The sequence below is a fragment of the Natator depressus genome, chromosome 4 (assembly GCF_965152275.1).
Source record: "Natator depressus isolate rNatDep1 chromosome 4, rNatDep2.hap1, whole genome shotgun sequence".
NCBI lineage: Eukaryota > Metazoa > Chordata > Testudines > Cheloniidae > Natator > Natator depressus.
Genome location: NC_134237.1, coordinates 35,649,906 through 35,674,142, shown reverse-complemented (window position 1 = coordinate 35,674,142; position 24,237 = coordinate 35,649,906).

Sequence of the window (24,237 nt, the reverse complement as noted above, 5' to 3'; positions counted from 1 at the left end):
CCAGTGAGGGGGCTGCAGGCTGAATGTGACTGTGCTGAAGAAGAGCTGTGGAGAGGGTGGAAGCTTTTGATTTCTGTTAAGATAGTTTTGAACTTTAGTTTGGGTAGCTGACCCTGGAAGGAACAGGCTAAAGACTGTGCCCTGGCTGGAGGGATATGAGTTCTCTGAAAGAAACTGACAAGGGCTGTTACCCCACAAGGACACTGTGATGCCATGCCTGGCCATGAGGAAGTACAGAGTGGTGAGTAAACCCTGTTACAATGAAAAGGAGTACTTGTGGCACCTTAGAGACTAACCAATTTATTTGAGCATGAGCTTTTGTGAGCTACATGGCTGTTACTCTGAAACCTGTTACAATGCTTTTTTCTTACATGACTTTAACTGCAGCATGTCTGAAATGACTACATTTTTGTAGTTTTGCTTGTCCTCTCTCTCTTTTCCTACAACTCATGGCAAGCACTGTATCTCAGCCCTAGTCTACATCCAGCTGATAATAGCACCTTTGGCAAACAGTACATGACTGACTGTCCTTTGGCCATAAGTCCTTTGGAAGAAATTTCATACAAAATGAAATCCAAGATTGCCTACTTGAAACTTCTTTTTTTAGATGGGATAAGTATTGCTGGTAAGTTATATAAATGTGCTGCTTAGATTTGAATTTACTTAGCTCCTGGCCGAGCCTAGATTTGGTTGTGGGTGGTTTTGTTTTATTCTAAATAGATTGTGCTGCCTTGGAACAATAACTAAACTCCAAACTAGAAAAGGCACATTCTGTGCATTAAGGGCTGGCTTCCTCTCTCCTTTACTTTCACTGAGCAGTACTTTCATTCCATGAGTCATCCCACTGAAATCAGGGGGAACTTTACTAATAAGATACTAAAAGTACAGAAGAAACTTTTTTTGGTGAGGTGTGGGGTTTTTTTTTGTTCATGTGCCATACCTGTAATGTCTGATTCTCCAGGGTTCAGTGTTATCCAGCCCTCCCCCCAACTCCAACAAACAAAACCAATATTTGCATGTGTAACCCACACACATTCTGGGTGTGGTGTTCAGTCCCATGTAGTGGCACTGAGATCACTTAGAGAAAGAGATAAAAATGAGTCTGCTCTACAGTGTTAGCAAACAGCCAGTTGGCTTTTAGCTTATGCTGTAGATGCTCATGCAACAAGCTACAGAGGTCTCCAGTTTGATCCTGGCTGGGGTATGTCGGCACTATACATGCAGTTGAGTACTGTGGTATTTATGGTACCACAAGAGATGCTGGTTGCATCAAGTTTTTCAGACAGGTCAGGGAGCTGGCTTACATTAATACCTTATGCCTGATGTTAACGTGCAACTCTGTGAGAAGTAAGAAGACTGGAATCTGTCACTGAATAATTAGCAAGGCACTTAGCTAAAGCTTGACAAACTATTAACAGAAAACAATTTTTCGGACGAATTGAATCCTCTAGTTTCTGATGACAAACTATTCATGGGCAAACCTTGACTTTGATAAATCTGTTCATTATTAAAAAAATTCTTCAGTGAGCACTTATGTGAACGTATTTCAGCGTATGGGTTGTTTGTGAACTACAGTATTAAGAATGTACTCTATTGAGTGTCAAACTTTTCTTCATTTTTTGACACCATGACTGGATGTCTCGGTCAGTTTATACTCCAGAGGACGGCAAAGTGATTTTTGAAGGTAGCTGCTTGACTATTTCTGGAGATGAAGTTCTGTTCAAATAGATGTAGCGCCCCCTCTCTACCCGGTTACTGTCTTTAATGCCACTCTGTTTACAGGGTTTGATGGACAGGTCTGGGTTCTTCTGGATCCTGCCACCCACTCAGCAGGATGTATCTTTATTTTTTCCTATAAATTTATTTGGTGGTGTTTCCACTCCCCCTCGCTCCTTCCTGGCAGGGTCACCAGGGCAGCTTGGGAGGAAAATTCTAACCACAGGGTTTTAAAAAAAAAAACAAAAACCCCACTTACTTTCCAGATAATTGGAGACTTCCAAGAAATAACACAACACATACAATATATTAACACAATTTTATTAAAGAGGAGACAAATGTAACATAACAGAGTAAAACACTATCTTTAGGTTCACCGGTGCCCACGCTGCAAATACCTGCAACTTTCCCCAGTCATGTGACTTGATGTAGCAAATGTAAAATTAGTGTCTTGTTGGTACGTGTACTTTGTTGGGGCCCCTGATGACCTATGACCAAAAATTCTTCTCTGCAGTGGTTTAGCAGTGTGGCTAAAAGACTCACAAGTGCAGCCCAAAGGACTCACAAGTGGAAGAAGGTGGTAAATCCCTCCACAGGTTTAATATGCAGCAGGTTATAAAATCCCCAAACCTTACTCCCTGGCTTGAGGACACAGTTCAGGGAGTAGGGGTCCCCAAAACAAATTCCCTGACTGACTAGAAGATGGTGCACTCACAAACTCCATGAATGATCCTCCGGTTCAGAGATGACTCTGGACTCCTCAGTCACTGCAAAGGGGCTGATCTCTGCTGGCAGGGATCCTCGTCAGGCTGCTTCGGTCTCAGGATTTCCCGTCACCACAAAGGGGTGCTGTAGCCAGACAGCCAGCCCCCCCCCCTCAGACCAGCATTGCTGGAAACACACGGGAGCCAAAACACCAGGGCACTCCAGCACAGCCTTTGAAGCTGAGAGAAGCACAGGTGTGCTGCGACAATGTGCCTCTGGGAACGTATACAACAATTGGGCTCACAGCAGGCAGAGGCGCTGTGACAGACATGGCTCTTAGCCCCTACTAAAACAGCATGATGCACACACACCAACATCCTAGGTGGGAAAATATTTACCCTGATAAAAGAAGTGTCCAGTAGTCGAAACTTATTGTTTCTCCCTTGCAAGTGTGAACTACTCTTGCGAGAGCTGGCATCACCCCAACAGACCAGCCCCAATTTGGCATAGAAAGGAGAAAAAGAATAAAGGAGTACAGAGATATAAGTAGGGGACCTACAGCACCATGATTTTTGAGTGCTTTTCACTATCTATCTGCTGGTCAGATAAGTGACAGCCTCCCAAGGCTTCTGCAGCTAAGAGGGTCCCTAAGCCTTGTCCCTTATTCGTCTTTCTGCGGAATTGAGTGACCGATCCTGGCTTGGCACCGCTGGAATCGAGAGATGCAAGGAGGGTAAGAAGCACCCACACCTGATCTCCTATCTTTAGTGTACACATATTTTGAAATAGAGCTCTATACTTTGTTTTGTTTTCTTTGGGATTGTAGCTTCAGTTTTGTAACTTGTTTGTGTGTGTAACATCTCTACACTTAAATAAGTAGGCACTAGCAATTTTGTAACCACATGATTAGAATCTAGTTTAATAAATTTTGGTAACCATTTATGCATAAGCCTGACTTGTTTCTCTGGTTTACTGTGAAGCAGCCAACACAATTAAAGAACCTCAGCCGTTTTGGCTGTAAAGCCTGGCCATTAGGTGAGAGTACTAAGAGCCTAGCGTTGAGTTGTGCCGCCTCCACGGGGCAAACTCTTGGGGCACCTGTCAGTCAATCCTGACTGCCCGCTGCGAAGGAGCTCTGAGCTCTAGCAGTTAAAGTCACGGATGGTATAAACGGGCATAGCTGGCACCTCACCAAACATCCCTGGCCATCGGCTAACAGGTGCAGGGCTCAAGGTGCAGATTACACAACTGTACTAAAATCCAAACTGTAACCTCCTAGCCCAGCGTCCACACACACAGAGCAGGCAGCAGCCCTGAACTAGCAGGCAGAGCTGACCATGTGGTGACTGGTCTCGCCTAGGGAGCTGGAGGGCTAACTCAGCCTGGCTGGGAAAAATTCCCTGCAAAACTCTACAAACTGGGAATCATCAGTGGAGAAGAAAAAGCCCAGCTGAGGGATCTTGCTTTCAGGTCCCTATGGGCCAGTTCTCAGGGAGAACGCTGCATGCAGGCCTCGGACACACCAGCTTCCCACACAGCCAGTCCTGCCCTTCTCCTGGCTGGCTCCAGACTGATTAAAAAAATGGCTTCTCCCCTTTCCTGAACTCCGGGGAGGGGCATCTTACTCCCTATTGGTTGCTGGGCAGACTCTGAGTTTGCCTTGGTACCCCCTCCCTACCAGGGACAGTGTGCCAGCAGACAGAGCCCCAGGAATCTAGGTAATCTCCTTGGGGGTTCCATACGCTTGCCCAGAATGCCTTCTGTGAACAAACTAATTTCTTGGATGGATGTTCATGAAACCTTTATTTAAAAGGTTGAGAGTTGCATTGGTGCAAGTTCATGGTTTTTATTTGAACTGATGGCCTAAGCCACCTTCTCCACTCAGACTCCGCTCTGAGAAGAGTTTGGCCCTATGTCTGGAAGGTAATCCAGCAACAATTGGGAAAACACATGTAGTAATTGCAGGTACATGTTTTTTCTACATGATCCCTAAATGTTTCATTTTCACCAGATGTACCTTGCCACCCACACAATCAATACGCACTTTTTTCTTCTATATTATAAAATGGTTTAACTAATTTGTACTTGTTTGTGGATTCAGCCTAGATTAAATTATTTTAGATATAATGGTGACCATTTAAAAATCTGAAGTTTACTCAGAGTTGAGATACCACAACTGGACTGAACTCCTTAATCTTGGGTGGGGATGTACTTGTACCTATGGCTGACTACTATTTTGGTTAGATGTTAAGTAGGCAGCTTGCAGCATAATATGCATGTCAGGTGGCTTGAGCTGTTGCTACTTGGGCCCAAACCCTGGAGGTGGTGAGTGCCTCTAAGCATGTCTGGAACATCCTCTGCTCTTAGTGAAGTTAGAGTGCTGAGGTGCTCAGCCCTTGGCAGAGATTGCTCAGGATTTTATAGGATTGGCGCCTAGTTGTGGGAGCAGGATTGCGCTCTTCCCTCCCTTCACCCATTCAGAGTCTGTGCAAAATTCACAATGGATTTAATGGTTGCACAATCTAGTCTTAAATTGTTTTAGTCTCTGTTTGTTAAGCAGACTCTGCATGTTACACAATAATCTGTTTCCACTGGCAAGGTACTGGAAAATTATACTTTGCTCTCTGTATAAGAAGTGAATAAGCTTCTTGGGCTGAATTCTCCTCTCCCTTGTGTCAACTGAATTCCATTGTAACTCTATTGAGCTTGGTGTTACTTCTGATTCACATCAGTGTAAGCGTGTGAGGAGAATCACACTTTTTCTATGTTCCTGAGCTTGCAATTAAACAAGTTTTTTTTTTTTAAAAAAAGTCTGGTTCAGACTGAGGCATCTGAACTTTTCTTCCTTCTGGCTGGAAAATTAAAGACTCTCTCCAAGAAAAAGATATTTGACCTAGATTTTTGACTTCAGTTCCTTCATGAAAATACAGTTGTGTGGCTAAACCTCTTCCTGCTCTCCTCAAAACCCTAGAGTTTCACCAGGACAGCGAAAGATGATTCCTGCATATAATGAGCTCTTGTGCAGTTGCTCTGCATAACTTAGAGCTTTAAAAAAAAAAAAACCTGCTGCATGTCAGGTGTAGTTCAATATTTCTGGATCCTAATTGGGCTTTCACCAGACTCCTCATTAGGCACAGCCATGAGCTTACCCCCATGAGATCTAGGAGTTGCCTGTTTAGTATTCATTACTATCTTCTGGGTATATCACAAAAGGAAAGGTTGCAAATTTGCTAAGTTAAGAAAGAGAATGTGCCTAACACAAGGAAGGTGCTACTGAGCTACCTATAGGGTTGTGGATGGATGTTTCACCAAGGGCCTTTGCATTTGTATATTAGGCAAATCAGCCACACTTGTCCCTGGGACCAATTTTGTGTGGAATTAGCAGCATTTCTTTGTTCCTTTTGGACATTTATGAAGTTGTGGGTCCATGACCTTTCTAATTTGGTCGTCTTTCCTATTCTTGTGTGTAGGGTCTAAATGGACCCATATTTTACTGTTTAAAATGTAATCAAATATTAGTCAATACTTGGTGATTTAGCAACCTGGTAGCAAGGTTAAGTGACTTGCTATTGGAAATACAGTTTTATTAGTACTGTAATGGAGTAGTTGAAAAGAACAGATTACACTGATGAAATACCATTTTTCCTCTAATGGTGGTGTTTCATTCCAAAAGTAACACCATACCAGAGGTCACAGTTCGTTTCTATACACCATTGACAAGAGAAGGAGTTCAAGGTGCTTTCTGTACCATACATTCCATTTTTTGGTCAATTATGCTGTTCAGTGATATGGTAGAACTGTAGTGTGATGCCTAAATTCTATAGAATGGAGCTCATTTTCTTTATTAAATTCTGTATGATTTTAGCCTAATTTCTAGAATACCTATTTAACTTCTGTAAAACCCTACAAAATCATATAAGATTTTAAAAGAAAACAGGATGGGAAGTGGGCAAATTTACAAGAATTCCAGATTATTACCCTTAGTAACAAAAGGCAGACTTTACAATTCTACCTTAGCAAACAGTTTGTATATCCAAAGGAGGAAGGGCTAGGGGGAGGGGGAATAGCTTTTTTAAAAAGAGCAGAACAAACTGAGTTTCTTAAACAACCAGAAACTATTCAAGGAAGCATCTTATGCTGTTCTTGCTTAAAACAAGTCCAGGGATTCAAAACAAATGCCCTAGCAAAGTGGTTGTGGGATCTTAAGTGCGAGTGTGTAGAATCGGCTCTCTTTCTGGAAAGCAAATATAGACTGGTATTTCCTGAATCAGGTACTAAAGGAAAGAACCCTCCCGTGCTGCCATAATCCTTAGTCAGAAGAAAGCTGTGATCTTATTTTAAAACCAGGTTGTCAAGTGATATTACCAGCATAGGAGCTGTCTGTACATACAATATCTTTAAAACTGGATACAGGATTCTGATAACTTGTCAAACAAACTTCATTTGTCAAATAATGGCAAATAAGCAGAACCATGAAGATTCCCATATGAATGCTGTCTTGTGACTCTCTAGATAAGGTGAGGAAATCTGAAGGAAAGCCTGGAGTAAATCAGTAAAAGGATTCTTAAGACATACTGAGGTGCTTGTGGCAAGGAGGTCTAAAATCTATACAGTTAATGATCTGAGGATGAGTGCTCTATGTACACATGAGCCAGATCCTCTACCAGTATACATCTGTGTACCTTCATTGACACCAGCTAAGAGTCTGACCCATCAGCTGTATTAAGTGCATTCCACAACTGTTAACTATCCCATATTAATTCAGCATTGCAAGAGGAATGTTGTCAGATTTAGGTGTTTCAGCTCACAGGTTTACTTTTATGCAGGGGTGAAAGTAAGTTGTCAAGGTTCCTTCCCCACTCTGAACTCTAGGGTACAGATGTGGGGACCTGCATGAAAACCTCCTAAGCTTACTTTCACCAGCTTAGGTTAAAACTTCCCCAAGGTACAAATTAATTTTATTCTTTGCCCCTGGATCCACTGCCACCACCAAACTTTAACTGGGTTTACTGGGAAACGTAGTTTGGACACGTCTTTCCCTCCAAAATCCTCCCAACCCTTGCACCCCACTTCCTGGGGGAGGTTTGGTAAAAATCCTCACCAATTTGCATAGGTGACCACAGACCCAAACCCTTGGATCTGAGAACAATGAAAAAGCATTCAGTTTTCTTACAAGAAGACTTTTTAAATAGAAGTAAAGGAATCACCTCTGTAAAATCAGGATGGTAGATACCTTACAGGGTAATTAGACTCAAAACGTAGAGAATCCCTCTAGGCAAAACCTTAAGTTACAAAAAAGACACACAGACAGGAATAGTCATTCTATTAGCGCAGTTCCTTTCTCAACCATTTAAAGAAACCATAATCTAACACATACCTAGCTAGATTACTTACTAAAAGTTCTAAGACTCCATTCCTGTTCTATCCCTGGCAAAAGCAGCATACAAACAGACACAGACCCTTTGTTTCTCTCCCTCCTCCCAGCTTTTGAAAGTATCTTGTCTCCTCATTGGTCATTTTGGTCAGGTGCCAGCAAGGTTACCTTTAGCTTCTTAACCCTTTACAGGTGAGAGGATTTTTCCTCTGGCCAGGAGGGATTTTAAAGGGGTTTGCCCTTCCCTTTATATTTATGACACACCGTCAGCGGCACCAGCTGTAGCATCTATCCCAGCGCTGCATGTGGCTCCAGCACCCTCTATGGCAGCACCGCCTCTGGTTCATCATTGTGCAAGTCTATGATTTATGGCGCCACTCACCATCTTCCCTGGTACCACTCCCTGGCACATGCGGGCTTTGCCTTCTTTCATGGTCAGGCAGAGACTACTTGTCCGAGTCTTCTGTCTCTTGATGCAGCCACTACTGGTCCTGGCACCAGTGGAATCATTGGCACCCACGGTCGCCTGTCTTCCCCAGTTGCAAGGCCAGTGCAATGATGAACAAGGACACAGGTGTAAGGCTCTGTGGTGTCAGAGCTGGGAAGGAGGACACTAAGGAAGGAAACTGGAATTATGCTTGCTGGAAGTTCACCCCAATAAACATCAAATTGTTTGCACCTTTGGACTTTGGGTATCGTTGCTCTCTCTTCATGCAAGAAGGACCAGGGAAGGAAGCGCGTGAAGGAATAAGCCCCCTAACATCTATTTCCTTACCCCCAAGGTAATTTGCATTTACACACAGATAACTACCCAAGTGATAAGAATACACCTAAATTCTTAAAGTACAGGCCTTTGCAGACAGGCCTGAATATCTATATCCTAACACTAACTGGGTTTTATCAAACATCTTGGTGCTGTGACTGACTTGGATGCATCACATTGGATAGGTGAGTGGCAGCCTGTAAGTTCCCCCTCCCCAACAGTCAGCGCAGCTGCTTGGAGGGGGTATCGCGAACTCTTGTGATGGTAGTTGCGGGTTCTGGCAAGCCAGGGTAAAGGACTTTTTGGATAAATGGATAAGGAAGAACCAGGGCCCGTACCAGGTGCAGGGGTCAACCTGGGATGAGATTAAAAAGGCAATGGAGGAAGTGTTAGGGGACCCAGAGGGATGGGGGGGGTGGCTGAGGAGCCCACCCTCCTTGGTATATGGGTAGTGGAAGAAGGTCCCTGCCCATGGGGACTGAATGCCTTCCAGGGAAAGGAGGCACTTCAGTCCACTTGTGAGAGGTTTGAAGTAAGGGCAGCATTATGGGAAGCTGCCAGTAGTCTTTCAAGTTTGGTGCTGCTTCAGCAAGGGCTGCTGAAGGGTTGTAAATTTAGTTAGGGGTAGTGAAAGATGATTTGGCACAACAGGGTTTAAAGTCAAAAGCAGAGTTAACAGACCACCTTTAGAGACTGGATCTGAGACTTGGTCCTGGGGGAGTGGAGAGGGGGGGAAAAAAAAAAACTTTCAAAGTGCAATCTGCCTTTCCACGCTTTTGTTTTTCTGAGGTTTTAATGGAGGGTACTTTGGATACTTATGTGAGATGTCAAGAAAAGTTTTTATTTAATGATAAAACCCAGTTACATAAATGTAACTGTATGTGCAACTCTGTGCAGTCACATTGGATGGAAGCTTGGTAATTAAATTATCCAAGGGGGTCAGGTAGAGTGGCTACTACCACCACTACGCTTCTGTTCCCAGAAGCCTTTACAGCTATTCTGAGGGGAAAATGGGCCCTTTCTCCACAGAAATGGTCTATAGGGGACTGCTGCAGGCAGCAGGTGGAGAGAGAATCTGATCCAAATGATTTGACTTTTGGGTAATGTAATCAAAATCACTAAAAGATGGAAGGGGTTTCTATTGGAACTTAACTTGGCTGCCCCTGGTTGTGTCTAGTTGTACAAGATGGAAATGTAATCAGGGTACAGTTTTGTGTAAAAGAGTAATCACAGTGCAAAGGATGTTAGGCAAAAGGGAATTTTGTGTGTGTGCATGGGGAAAAGGAAAAAGGGAGGAATGATGGGAACACTGAGCCTTGGGGTGTCTCTGGGGATCAGATTGTTGCTTTGGTGGGTGTGCATGAAAACGTGGGCATGGGGGAGGCAGTTACACCTTGTGTAAAATTAATATGGCTAATATTATGGAGGTTAAACTATATATGGAAGGAATTTGCATTTTCCCAGGATGTGTGCAGTGTATATTGGAGAAGGGGTAAAAGAAATGCAAATAAAACATGGTACTTCATTAAAATCCTAATAGGGCTCCAAAAGGAGCCACAATAGGTTGTGCTTTCTTTTTCAGATCTCTGTTTTGGAGCAGGAGATGAAAGTGGAAAGTAATCAGAACTCTAGTGGAAGTAGAATGTTTCCCTTTTAAGACTCTCTAAACTGACAACAGCTTTGAATCCAAAAGCAAGCTAGTAAGCCTCTGTGTGTATGCAAATTACCTAGCTGATGGGCACAAAGGAGCTGCAAATAACGAATACATCTGGTCAGCAAACAAGCTACTAGAAGACTATGGCAACACATTTCCTCCAGGAAAGGGAGGTGAAAAAACAAGTCAAGCCTGAAAATAAGGGACAGGTTAACCTTAAGGGGTGTCTGTGTGTACAGTGCTAGAATCTGAAGCTGTGTCTCAGCTATTACCTGAGAATAAATTTAAAGCTTGGTACAGCAGAGAAACTATTGCAAATTTGGTCTGTTGTACAAGAGGGGAAACTGAGGTACACCACCTCATGAATTTCATAAATGACCAGTGAGTGGGGTAATTCACTAGCCTGACTATAGAACAAAATAAGGACAGCCTGGAGGTAATTCTTCTTTTTTTTTTTTTTTTTTCCTGCGATTAGCAAGGAAATTTGTGTGTGGTGTTGTTTTTTTTAAAAAAAAAAAAAAAGGTGGTGGTATTATTATTATTATTATTATTATTATTAAGCAATAGTCTGTCCCCACCATGGGGACAGAAATTGTTTTTTGTTTTTCAGTTTTGTTTTTTGTTTTGTTTACAAGCAAGCTGGTGCCAGCGGGGAAAAATAACCCAGAATACCATGGATCTGTGTTTTGTGTTTGTCTGTGGTGTTTGTCTTGTTTTAATGAACAGAAAACCTCATGACATGGGTGGGGCTGACCTGGGGGGGGAGGAAGATGTGTATGGGAATGCAAAATGCTCAACTAGGAGGCTAGGTGTAATAGCTACTGTGGTACCTGGAAATGGAATGGCAACTAAAGTGGCCCCCACAAGTCCTATGGAAATGAGGAGGAGGAGGAGCTCACTGGGAAACAATGGAGGGGTGTGTAAAATAGTGTAAATCAACAGAAGATGTTAGGAGAGGGGCACATCCAATGACTATAGAGGAACAGGATCAATGGCCTCTGCAAGGGGTGGACAATTGGGTGTACTGTGTATAAGGTGTTTTGCTGGGAATGTACATTTACACCAGCTCATAACCAAACTACACACATCTACATGCTGTTATATGGACTTAGGTGCACAAATGGATCTGTGAATCTTATTGCTGTAAATAAGCCAGTGCCTACTGCCTGATTCCATACCAAGTGGACAAGCTGGTTTGGACAATATCCCATTTCTCTGTGAACATTCAATGGACTTTTGATACAGACAAAAGCAAGCAAAACCTGCAGGGGCAGCTTGTTGCAGCTGCCAGCAACTGGACACATAAGATCGTCACCCCATCAAAGGAGGAGAGGCAGTGTTTTGGGGGTGTCTCGGATGTGGGACCATACTGCAGTGGTCAGGACTCAATGTTGCTGTGGATTTTGTATTGTTAACTGTACTTGTGTTATGTTGCATACGGAGATAACCTATAAGTAATGTAGTAAGCCCTCCAGACCCTGCAGTGTACTAGACAACCCGGACCCAACCTTCTTGGGCCCACTCTAACGGGAAGTCTGGAACACTAATTGGAATAGGTGTGGTATGCCCATACAAGAGAAGGTGCAGGGCACTATACTACACAAGGGGCAGTGGGACAAATGGAATATCGACACCTTCCACCTTGATGCCTGGCCCTATCAGGAAATGTGTCGCCATATGTCCTATGCTTTTCCAGGGATACCTGGGCAGGAGGATCCCAAAAGTGGGGGGTGGAGTGTTAGGATATAGATATTCAGGCCTGTCTGCAAAGGCCTGTACTTTAAGAATTTAGGTGTATTCTTATCACTAGGCTAGTTATAGAGGTATAAAAGAGAATCAAAATCACTGTCTGCCGGTGTAAGGGCCTTCTCTTACCATGACCAGAATTGTATTCCTATCACCTCCAGAGAAAGGGAAGTGCCTAGAAAATGTAAAAGGAAACTTAGTTTGATAGGTTTCAGAGTAACAGCCATGTTAGTATGTATTTGCAAAAAGAAAAGGAGTACTCTAAGGTGCCACAAGTACTCCTTTTTCTTTTAGTTTGATAGCATCCTGTCTGGCAAGAACTTGCTTATCAATAGCTGGGATGTGAAATCCTCGCTTCTGTATTGTTTTGTCATTATAGTTCCCACTTTGCTATTGTTTGTCTGTATAATCTGTCTGGTTCTGTGACTGTTCCTGTCTGCTGTGTAATTAATTTTGCTGGGTGTAAACTAAGGTGGTGGGATATAATTGGTTACATAATCATGTTAGGATTGGTTAGTTAAATTTCAGGAAAATGATTGGTTAAGGTACAGCTAAGCAGAACTCAAGTTTTACTATATAGTCTGCAGTCAATCAGGAAGTGGGGGTGGGCATGCAGGTGGGGGAAATGGAAATGGGGGTAAGGAAATTGGAATCATGTTTTGCTAAGGGCAGGAATGGGAACAAGGACACAGGTGTAAGGCTCTGTGGTGTCAGAGCTGGGAAGGAGGACACTAAGGAAGGAAACTGGAATCATGCTTGCTGGAAGGTCACCCCAATAAACATCAAATTGTTTGCACCTTTGGACTTCGGGTATTGTTGCTCTGGTCATGCAAGAAGGACAAGGGAAGGAAGCGGGTGAAGGAATAAGCCCCCTAACAGACCCTGTGGGCCTACCATCAGGGTCAGGCTCCAGGCTGGCAGCGGTGTCATCTGCACCTTATGCTCCCCACTCAGCAATGTCACTGGCTCACCACACCCCCACAGTTCCTGAGGACCCCTCAAGACAGGGACTCTAGGCTCTCACGCTCAGGCGCAGCAACCCAACCAGCACCATCAGTGACACTAGAGCCATCTCCAGTCACAGGAGCTCTGAGGTACTGGACCCAGCCTCCAGAAAGGCAGGAAGATCCTGTCTGAAGGGTCTCTTCCTTGCCAGATGAGGTGGTGGCGGGCACCACCACCACCTGTCCAGTGATGGGCACCAGGACCTTCTTAAGAGGGTGGCCCTAAACCTCAATCTCCAGGCAGAGGTGGTCACGGAGGAGTCTGACCCATTGGTGGACATCCTTGCCCCAGAGGGCCCTTCTAGGGTGGCCTTGCTGCTAATAAGAACAATCCAAAACACCACTAAGGTGGTCTGGCAGACTCTGGCCTCTATATCACCCACTGCTAAAGGGGTAGAAAGACACTATTTCGTACCACAGAAAGGGTATGAACATCTTTTCACCCACCCCCATGTGGGGACTCTGGTCGATGCAGCAAATCACAAAGAGCGGCAAGGACAGCCAGGTTCCATGCTTAAGTCACAGGATGCTAAGAAGCTGGACCTTTTTCAGCTGAAAGGTCTACTCAGCTGGGGAGCTCCAGCTTCGAGTGGCCAACCAGCAAGCAGTACTCAGCTGCCATGCTTTCAACTTGGCAAAGTTCCAGGAGTTGCTCCTGGAAAACTTGTGCAAGGAGTTTAGCATGCTCCTTGAGGAGGGCAGCATGGTCTCCAGAACCTCCCTCCAGGCCGTGTTAGATGCGGTGGACTCGGCTGCTTGGACCATGGCCACTGCCATTACAATAAGGTGCAGTGCATGGCTCCAGGTTTCGGGGATACCACCTGAGGTCCAGAACACAATTCAGGACTTCCCATTTGACTGCAGGCCTGTTCACCCAAAATATGGACTCTTGCCTGCACAGCCTTAAGGACTCACAGCTGACTTTGAAGTCTTTGGGGATCCATACCCCTGTACCCTAAAGAAAGCCTTTTAAGCCTCAGCCCCTGTCCCATTTCTACTCTGGGCCTCCCAGGCAAGACTGCTCGAGGAGACAGGGCAGAAAATATAGGAGCACCCGCCACAGTCCTCCTCAGGCCAAGGTGAGGGTTTGGCCAAACAGCCCCCTTGCCCGAAGCCAAACTTTTGAAGACGCGCCTGAAGACAGAGCATCAGTTTCAATCTCTGATCCTCTCTTCCCCTCCCCACCCAAACCCTCTTTGTGAATTGACTCTCCCACTTCTTCTGTGTTTTTGGTCCCAGATCACATCAGGTTGCTGGACCCTCAGCATGGTAGGGATATTCTATCCAATTCTGTTCCCTCCTGCCCCCCCTTCCCCATCCATTTTCAGGGACCCTTCTCATGAACAGCTCCTCTTGCAGGAGGTGCAATCACTCAGGGGCAAGGGGTTCTACTCCTACTATTTCCTCATCCCCAAGGCCAAGGATAGGCTCCAGCCTATCCTGGATTTGGGAGACCTCAACACATTAATAAGGAAAGTGAAGTTTTGCATGATCTCTCTGGACGCCATCATTCCTGCCCTGCATCTGGGGGACTGGTACGCCATCCTTGACTTGAAAGATGTGTACTTCCATTATCCCAGCCCACAGACGATTCCTGAGATTCGTGGTGAGTGGCCAGCGCTACCAGTTCAGGGTGTTCCCGTTTGGGCTCTTGGTGGCCCCCAGGTATTCACCAAGTGTATGGCACACTTCCTCCACAAACATCAGGTGCAAGTGTTCCTGTACCTGGATGACTGGCTCATCAAGGCCGAGTCGCAAGCACAGGCCGCAGAGCATGTATCTCTGGCCTGGGCCACCTTCTGCAGGCTGGGCCTCATATTGAATGTGCCCAAATCCATACTGACCCTGATGCAGAGAATAGAATTAATAGGAGCTCTCTTGGACTCCACACAGACCAGGGCATTCCTGCCCAAGCTGTACTTCCAAGCACTCTTGGACATTATCAGAAACCTCCATCAATTCCCCACAGCCAGAAATTGCATGAAACTATTGGGGCATATGGTGACCTGCACATACATGGTCCTGCATGCCAGATTATGCCTTCAGCCCCTCCAGGCATGGTTGGCACAGGTGTACAGGCTGGGCAGGGACCCAATGGACACAATAGTAACACCCCCCCCCCCAATATCCTCAAGTCTCTCCACTGGTGGCTGCAACCACAAGTGGTCTGTGTGGGAGTACCCTTTGCCAAATCCCAACCTATGCTATCCTGAGTCACCACGCTTGGTTGGGGAGCACACCTGGGCAGTATCAAAACCCAAGGCCTGTGGTCCCACGCAGAACTATCGCTGCATAGCAATGCAAGGGAGCTGAGGGCAGTTCGTCTGGCACGTCAAGCATTCCAGGCCTGCCTGCAGGGTGCATGTGCGTCAGTGCTGACAGACAACAATGTTCTACCTAAACAAACAGGGTGGTGCTCGCTCCTCTCCCCTGTGCCAGGAAGCCCTCAGGCTGTGGGACTTTTGCATCGCCCACTCGATACACCTAGAGGTGTTGCACCTTCCGGGAGTGCAAAACAAGCTAGCCTATCACCTCAGCCACTCATTTCATGGTCACAAATGGTCCCTTAGGCCGGACACCGCACATGCAATTTTTTTTCCAGAGGTGGGGCTCTCCCCACATAGACCTGTTCACGATGCGGAGCAATAGGAAGTGCCACCAGTTCTGCTCTTTCCTGAACAACAGCCCAGGCTCCATAGCGCCCACCTTTCATGGACGGGTTGCCTGCTGTATGCATTTCTACCCTTCCCTCTCATACACAGAGTCCTCCTCAAGACTTGCCTTGAGGGAGCCTCCTTGATCTTCGTAGCACCAGTGTGGCCCTGCCAACAGTGGTTCACCATGTTGTTGGACCTCTCAGTGGACAAACCAGTAGCCCTTCCTGTGTGCCCAGCCCTCATCACACAGGACCAAGGCTGTCTGCAGCACCCCAATCTGGAGTCCCTCCACCTCATGGCTGAACCCTCTTGAGCTTCAGTGCTCAGACCCAGTGAGGGAGCTCCTGCTCGGAAGTAGGAAACCCTCCATTCTTGCCACATACCTGGCAAAGGGGAAGCGTATTTCCATCTGGCCTCTGCAAAGGGGAACCAAACCACAGCTAGCACCAATTCCCCTTGTTTTGGACTACCTGTTATACCTTAAGCAGCAGGGGTTGGCAATATCCTCTCTCAGGGTACACCTGGCTGCCATTTCAGCCTTTCACCCAGCTACTGGGGGTAGGTCAGCCTTCAGTAATCCCAGTTTCTCAAGGGCTTTATCCCCAGGTATGATAGCCTGTTCCCCAGTGGGACCTCCACCTGGTTCTGTCCGTACTCATGGGGCTCCCTTTTGAGCCCCTGGTAACATGCCCTCTGTCCTACCTTTCCTGGACCGTGGCCTTTCTGGTGGCCATAACCTCAGCCAGAAGGATATCTGAGCTTAGAGCACTGACCTCCTATATGGTCTTTTATAAAGACAAGATGCAGCTACGCCCTCACCCTGCATTTCTGCCAAAGGTAGTCTCCCAGTTTCATGTGAACCAAGACATATTTTTACCTGTGTTCTTCCCTAAGCCTCATGCCAGTAACAGAGAACACATGTGCCATTCCCTGGATGTTAGGCATGCCCTAGCATTCTACACTGAGTACACAAAGCTATTTTTGTAAATTACCACAGCTCTTTATTGCAATCACAGAAAGGATGAGGGGGCTCCTGATCTCGTTCCGCTTTTCATCACGGTTCATGTCCTGTATCAGGACTTGCTAGACCTGGCAAAAATTCCAGCCCCTCCCCTTACAGCACACGCCACGAGAGCATAGGCATCGTCTGCAGCATTCCTGGCGCAGGTCCCTATCCACTACATATGCAAGGCAGCAATGTGGTCTTCCATACACAACTTCATGTCACACTACATGGCAAGGGACAGTGCAGCCTTTGGCAGGGCAGTCCTGCATTCAGCAACCAGGTGAACTCCATCACCTTCCCCAGGGAAACTTCTTGGAAGTCACCTATTGGAATGCACATGAGCAATCACTCGAGGAAGAAAAAAGTTACCTATCTCTCGTAACCGTTGTTCTTCAGGATGTGGTGTTCATGGCCATTCCAAATCCCTCCCCGCTGTAGAAGTATTCCGTCAAGAAGGAATTGAGCAGGCAGTGGGCCAGCAGGGACCTATATACGCTGCCATAATGACGCCACTCCAGGGGTCTCCACAGTCGACCCGACGGGTACCGCTGGGGGGGGGGGGAAATCTTCCAACAATCATGCACATGGCACGCACTTACACCTATTGCAATGGACATGAGCAACACATCTCGAACAACAGTTACGGGAGGTAGGTTACTGTTTTTTGTCATGCACTCCTCATGAAGGCGTAGAAATATTGTAGAATATAGTAGAAATATTGACAAATGGATACAACCCCATCTGCAATGACTCTATTACAAAAGTGAAAACGAGCATAGCTTTTAGGGGCAGGTCAAGCCTGGAGGTGAACTGGTCCCAGGTGTAGAAGGGCAGCCCTGTGAACAGAGGAGGTGAGGTAATCTGGCCACAAAGAAAAGGAATTAATCAGGTGTCAATAGTACAGCTGGCTGGAATTTTTTCTGCCGAACCATTTTTCCATTGGAAAATCACAAACTTCCGTGGAAACATGTTGACTTGGATGAAATTTTATGGAGTTAGGTTTTTTTGGGGCGGAGAGAGCTGCGGGAGAGTATTTCAATAAGGTTGAAACATAACACTTTTTGAATTTTTTGCATTAAATGGATTTTCATATTGAAATGTCTTTTTTGTGAAATGTTCTATTAAGTCTATGGAGCAATTAGGAAAAAAGCAAATTTCAAAATTGCAGAATTTCTTGTAAAACCTGAATTCTACTTTCCACACAGCTCTAATCATGAGACAAAATGGCCAAGTGAAGTATGACTATGAACTACTTTGTTAGTCATATGAGTAATATCATAGTGCAAATCATGTAGGCAGGGGCATCTCTAAAGGCAGTAGAACAGGTACTTTGCATATCTGCAATGTGCAGAATAAAATGAAAGGCAAGCTACACTGAGCTCATGCATCCCACAGCACTGCTCTGCTGTTGGAGTTCAACCCACTATAACATGGAGGTTTGGAAAGAGGGGCAATTGCAGATGGGTGCCAGGCATCCAGTTTTTGACCAGAACACCCAGTCAAAAAGGGCACTGAAATCCAGTTGGCTGCAGCAGGACTGGTAGGCTCTGTGCCTGGCTTTGCACGGCCTCAGGAAGCAGCTGGCAGTCCCTCCATCTCCTAGGCGAAGGAGTATCCAGGGAGGCTCCGTGGGCTGCCCCTGCAGCTCTCATTGGCCAGGAACTGCAGCCTAGGAGCTGGAGGGACATAACACCACTCCCCAGGAGCCACCTGAGGTCAGCACCACCCAGAGCCCGCACCCTGAACCCACACCCCAACCCTCTGCCCAGGTTGGGACCCCCCTCCCGCACTCGAACTCCGCATCCCCAGCCACAGCCCTCGTCCCCTCCTGCACTCCAAACCCCTCAGCCCCAGCCCAGAGCCCTGTCCTGCACCCCAAATCCCTCATCCCAGGCCCCACCCCAGAGCCCGCACCCCCAGCTGGGAGCCCTCACCCCCTTCCACACCCCAACCCCTCACCCCAGCCCAGTGAAAATGAGCCAGTGAGTGAGGGTGGGGGAGAGCAAGCGATGGAGGAAGGGTGGAGTGAGTGGGGCCAGGGCCTCGGAAGGGATGGGGTGGGGCAAGAGTGTTCAGTTTTCTGCAATTACAAAGTTGGCAACCCTAAATGTGGCTAATGATCAGTGACCACACATCCAATCCAAAGGTGTAACTTGCTTCCCTCAGCCCATGTGCAGAAAACCTTGGACTGCAATTGTGCTCAACATCTGTGTGAGGGTATAAAGTACCTTCCCACCTTCCATTAATGCACAGACCTGGGCACAATCTGCTCCATATGTACCATGTTTAATATTCAGTTCTGTTACATAAATGATATAGGTTTTTCAAGGTCAGTGTCTTTACCTACTGATATATATCCTTCGAGTCAGTGTGAAAAAGAAAAGGCTAGTACTAGTAAATATTATACTGTTTGCAAGTCAATATTTTAACAACTTTGTGTGTGTTTTGGTATTCTGTAGCACTTCTGTAGAAAAAAAATTATTTGCAAAGATAATCACAGGACCAGTCATATTCTCTGGTTTAAGTCACAGGATTGGGACTTGGGAGACCTAGGTTAAATTCCTGTTACTGAAACCGACATCTCTCATGCTCCTCAAGAAAGGGAATGTCCCTTTCCAAGTGCATGAACAGCTCCTAGCAAAACAGGTACCCAATCGCAGTTGGTGACTCTAGGTGATATTGTAAATACCACTACAACTACTATAATAGTTGGGTATATTAAGTCCACATTGGAGGTAAATTCTGTGACCGTCCACCAAAAAAGCTTACAAAATGTTATAGTAGAGGGACCCTGACACTCTGTACAATGGTTACCAATTAATGATTTTTTTGGTTCCGGATTTAAATCTGTCATGTCAACATTAGAACTACTACATAAGTCTCAGGAAATGAAAGTGACTGTAAACTTACACATAACTGCCCAGTCTGTTCTTAGAAAGACAAGGGGAGTGAGGTAATAACTTTTATTGGATCAACTTCTGTTAGCATGAGCGACAAGCTCTCGAGCTTAACTCTTCTTCAGGTCACCTCTGTGTAAGCGCAAAAGCTTGTCTCTCATGCCAACAAGTCACCCACCTTCTCTCTAACATCCTGGGATGGACATGGCTACACTAACATAATTTGGTCTTATCATTCAACCTGAATACAAGGTAAAGAGCTAATTGCACGAATAGTGAAAAGCAAATAAAGGGTCTGAATCTACTCTGATTCAGTACCCACTGAAGAATATGGAAACCTTTTTAAGCAGTACTGGGTTTACCATGAGACCAGACCCATGCTCCAAAGAGGCCCTGGCCCGGCCCACTCTTCTCTGCCCACCGCCGTCTCCGGGGGTGGGGAGGGGCAGAGCTTGGTCCTGCAGGCTCCTGCAACCGTGCGTCCCCTGCTGCTGAACAGCTGTTTGCTGGCGCCAAGGAGGGGGAGAAGAGGGGCAGCAGCCTGCTCAGGGGAGGAGGCAGAGATGAAGCAGTGGTGGGGCCTTGGGAAGGGGGTGGAATCGAGGCATATCTCCTCCAGCCTCCTGCCATGAGGTTTATTAGATGACTGGAATACAGTCCAAAACAGAGCTTGTAGGTACAGAAAACAGGACCCCTCAGTCAGTTCCATCTTGGGGGGGGGGGTGTTGGGAGTCCAGACCCTGGTGCTGGGCCTCCCTCTGTTTCCCCAGCCAGCGCCAAACTGCAACCCTCTCCAGCCCTTCCTCTGGCCTTTGTCTGAATAAGACTTGGCTGCTGAATGGCTCCTGTGGCAGTGTAGGGAGCCCTCGGTAGCCCCACTGGCATGGCAGGGAAGGAGCATGCCTCAAAGAGCTTGGCTTGTTAAGCCTAACCCAAGGAAGGCTGAGGGGAGATATGAGTGCTCTCTATAAATACCAGGGAGAGAGAGGAGTGCCAATGTGGACACAAGAACAAATTGAAACTAGATGAACCATCGAAGGAGTGGAGTTCTGGAACAGCCTTCCAAGGGGAGCAGTGGGGACAACAAACCTAACTGGTTTCAAAACTGAACATAAGTTTTATGGACAGGATGGTATGGTGAGATTGCTTACAATGGCATGTAGCAGATCTACAACTGCTAGCAGCAAATATTTCTAGTGGTCAGTGATGGGACATTAGATGGGGAGAGCTCCGAGTTACTACAGAGAATTCTTTGCCAGGTATCTGACTGGGGGGTCTTGCCCACATGCTCGGGGTCTGATTGCCACATTTAGGGCCTGGAAGGAATTTTCCCGTGGGGTCAGATTGACAGAGACCCTGGAGATTTTTTCACCTTCCTCTGCAGTATGGGGCACTGGTCACTTGCAGGTTTAAACAAGTGTAAAAGGTGGATTCTCTGTAACTTGAAGTCCTTAGCCATGATTTGAGGACTTCAGAAACTCAGCAAGAGGTTATGGATCTATTAGAGGAGTGGGTGGGTGAGGTTCTCTGGCCTGCAATGTGCAGATCAGAATAAATCAGTGGCTCTCAACCAGAGGTCTTCCATCAACTGCTCTAAATATTTGCCTAGTTTTACAACAGGCTACATAAAAAGCAAAGTCAGTACAAACTACAATTTCATGCAGACTTGTTTATACTGCTCTATATAGTATACACTGAAATATAAATACAATATTTATATTCCACATGATTTATAATTATATGGTAAAAATGAGGCCTTAAGCATCTTTCAGTAACAATGGGTTGTGACACTTGTATTTTGGCTGATTTTGTAAGCAAGTAGTTTTTAAATGAGGTGAAACTTGGGGGTATGGAAGACAAATCAGACTGTCGAAAGGGGTACAGTAGTCTGGAAAGGTTGAGAGCCACTGCACTAGATGAGCATGACGGTCCCTTCTGGCCTTAAAGTCTATAAGTGGTGCCATGATGGTGGAGCTGAAGAGGGCTCCCTGCAGAAATGAGGTGCGGGGAAGGCTGCAGTCTTGGTGGGACAGAGCAGAATCATGGTCTGGGTTCTCTGCTCTGCCCCACCTGGAATGCAGCTTCCCCTTCTCTCCCTCCTTCACCATTCCTTGTACATGCAGGGATTGGGTGTCATTGGGCTTGTGGACCATGAGGAGAAGGAAGAAGCACTTGGTCAGGGTGGGGAGGACACCCTGCTGCTGAATGACTCCTGCCCTGCCAATTAGCTGAATAACCTCTGTGTCCCCTCTGCTATTTGGATAATCAGGTGTATACTGTACTTACAAGGGTTGTGGAATCCCTGTCACTGGGGCATTTTAGAACAGGTTAGAAAAGCATCTGTCAGGGATGACCTAGGTATACTTGTCCTTCCTGCTGCACTGAGGCAGAACTTCGATAACCTCTTGAGGTCCCTTCCAGACCTATATTTCTATGCTTAATCTCTTACAAACCAAATATCAAATATGAATTGATAATACGGAAACATTTAGCTTCTAGAGAACAGTAATCTGATCTATTCAGCTGTTCTGTTTTAAAGTTTGTGAACTGCTCCCCTCTAGTGGCTGACAAGTAAAACTGAAGGTTTCACAGAATCCTGGCCAGTATCCAATTAAGGCTGCCATTTTTGTCCCCAGAATGGCATAATTTGTGGGTGTGGGTTTTTGTTTTGGTTTGGTTTTTTATTTTGTAAAATAACATTACTTAGTTTTCAGTTGTGTAGATCTGTTTCCTATGGTACAATCAGTGATCTGTAAGAGTAACAACTTTAGCTCTTTTCCCTTAATGATGGTGGTCACAATAGGTTAGATGCTAGTAGTCTGGGTGCAACCGCAATCTGCCTATGTTTGTGTTTGGTATTTTTCAAGTGACTTTGGAGCTTCTGAAAGTTGTTGCACTGACAGAAGTGGAGACCATAATCTAGCATTGGTACAGCCTCAGCCCTGTATAGAAGGAATCACAGTAATTCTTCCTGCCTCTTCAAGTCCTTAGGGTATGCGTTTTTGTTTTTCATGAGACTTCCAGCAGGGTTGAGACTATTACCAGTTGAGATGTTGGTTTTGTATGACGCAAGCAGTTGGCCAATAGGAAGTGGGGTGGTACTGACTACTTTCTGGAATGAGGAAACATCAAAAATTCTACAATGAGAAAGTGAAGGCTCCACCACGTCCCTCAAAGAGTCCTCTGCTTGCATTTCTTGTGTTTGTTTCACTGCCTCTCCTCCATCTAATGTCTCGCCTCAAGGCTCAATGTTTTGTCCTCCCTAGACTGAAATATGTGGTGAGCTTTCCCAGTGATCTGGGGCTTCTTGTGTCCCTGCTGGTCAGGAAATTTACAGTAGTAGATCCTGTTTCCTGGAAAGATCCAGGGAGAAATTAACTGAAATCCTGGCCTCACTGAAGTCAATATCAATTCCAGGGTTGATCTCAATAGAATCAAGATGTCACCTTGGATGTTTTCTTTTTCCCATCTTAGCAAGCTGGGAGGAGAATTGGATTCCCCTTTGGTTCTTCACACCAATGGAGGGGAGTGTTCAGCAAGGTTCTTAGTATGCTCTGTGCTGCACCCTCCTCCAGACTCTTTCACTGTCCCAAGATGATCCCCTGGCAGCCTGAAATAGCAGTGGGAGGGGGAGAATTTTCAGTTCAGTTTGATACCAGTAGTGTTGCCAAAGTGGAACAAAAATGATAGACCCCCCCCTCAGCTGCATCAGAAGAAGGTATGATCTGGTCAGGTGAAGGATGTTGGACTAGGGGGTTGATCCCTGCATTCACTTGTCATCATGATTGTCCATTCCTGATCTGGTGGCAGGCTCTTATGCAGCACAGAGCTGTCTCTGTGGCTTTCTAGTTTCTTCTGGGCATAGTTTTTCCTCATTGCTTTGAATGAGAAATCTTTTAGGATTCCTGATAATTTGAGGAAGTACCTCCCTTGTATTCCCTCATGTTCCTGGGCAGTGAAGCAGGAAAAGGCACTTTCTGGAGTTGCTACTGGTAGTTGGGTACAAGCACCTTTTCGTTTCTTTTTTTTTTAAAAGCATTCAAGCCTGGCAATTTTGGGTCTCCTTGCTAAGCCATGACCAAGGAAAGGACAATATTAGCCATTTGGTGAGCTGGAGCCGGTTCGCATGAACTGCTCGTTAACCCGCTTCCCTGCAGGGGGCGCTGAGGCTTTGATGGGCTCCGGCCGAGAAATGATGTAATTCCTCCTCCGGCAGCTGGGGGCTCTGCGCTGCGGGAGCCATGTGGGCTGCCACCTGGCCCTGGGCACAAGCCCTGGTGCTGCTGCTCCTCCCCTGGCCTTGTGGGTCCCCGGCTGCTCTGCTGGGCTGCGTCCTGCTGCTCGGGCTGCTCTGAGCCGCTCTCCCCATGAGCACCCACCACCCTGCCTGCAGCCAGCCCCTGCACCCCCTGTCTCCAGCCAGCCCCTGCTGCACGTACCCCCTACCCTGCCCGCAGCCAGCCCCTGTCTCCAGCCAGCCCCTGCCGCACATACCCCTGCCCGAAGCTAGCCAGCCCCACACTCCCCCCGTCTCCAGCCAATGCCTGCCGCACCCACCCCCGCAGCACTGCCTTGCCGCCAGTCAGCCCCACCCTGCCTCCAGCCAGCCCCGCACCCCCCTACCCTGCCTCCAGCTAGCCTTGCCCCACGCCCCTGTCTGGCCCCACGTGCACTGGTGCCCTGCAGTTGCCAGGGCAGTAACCCTGCACACCTGC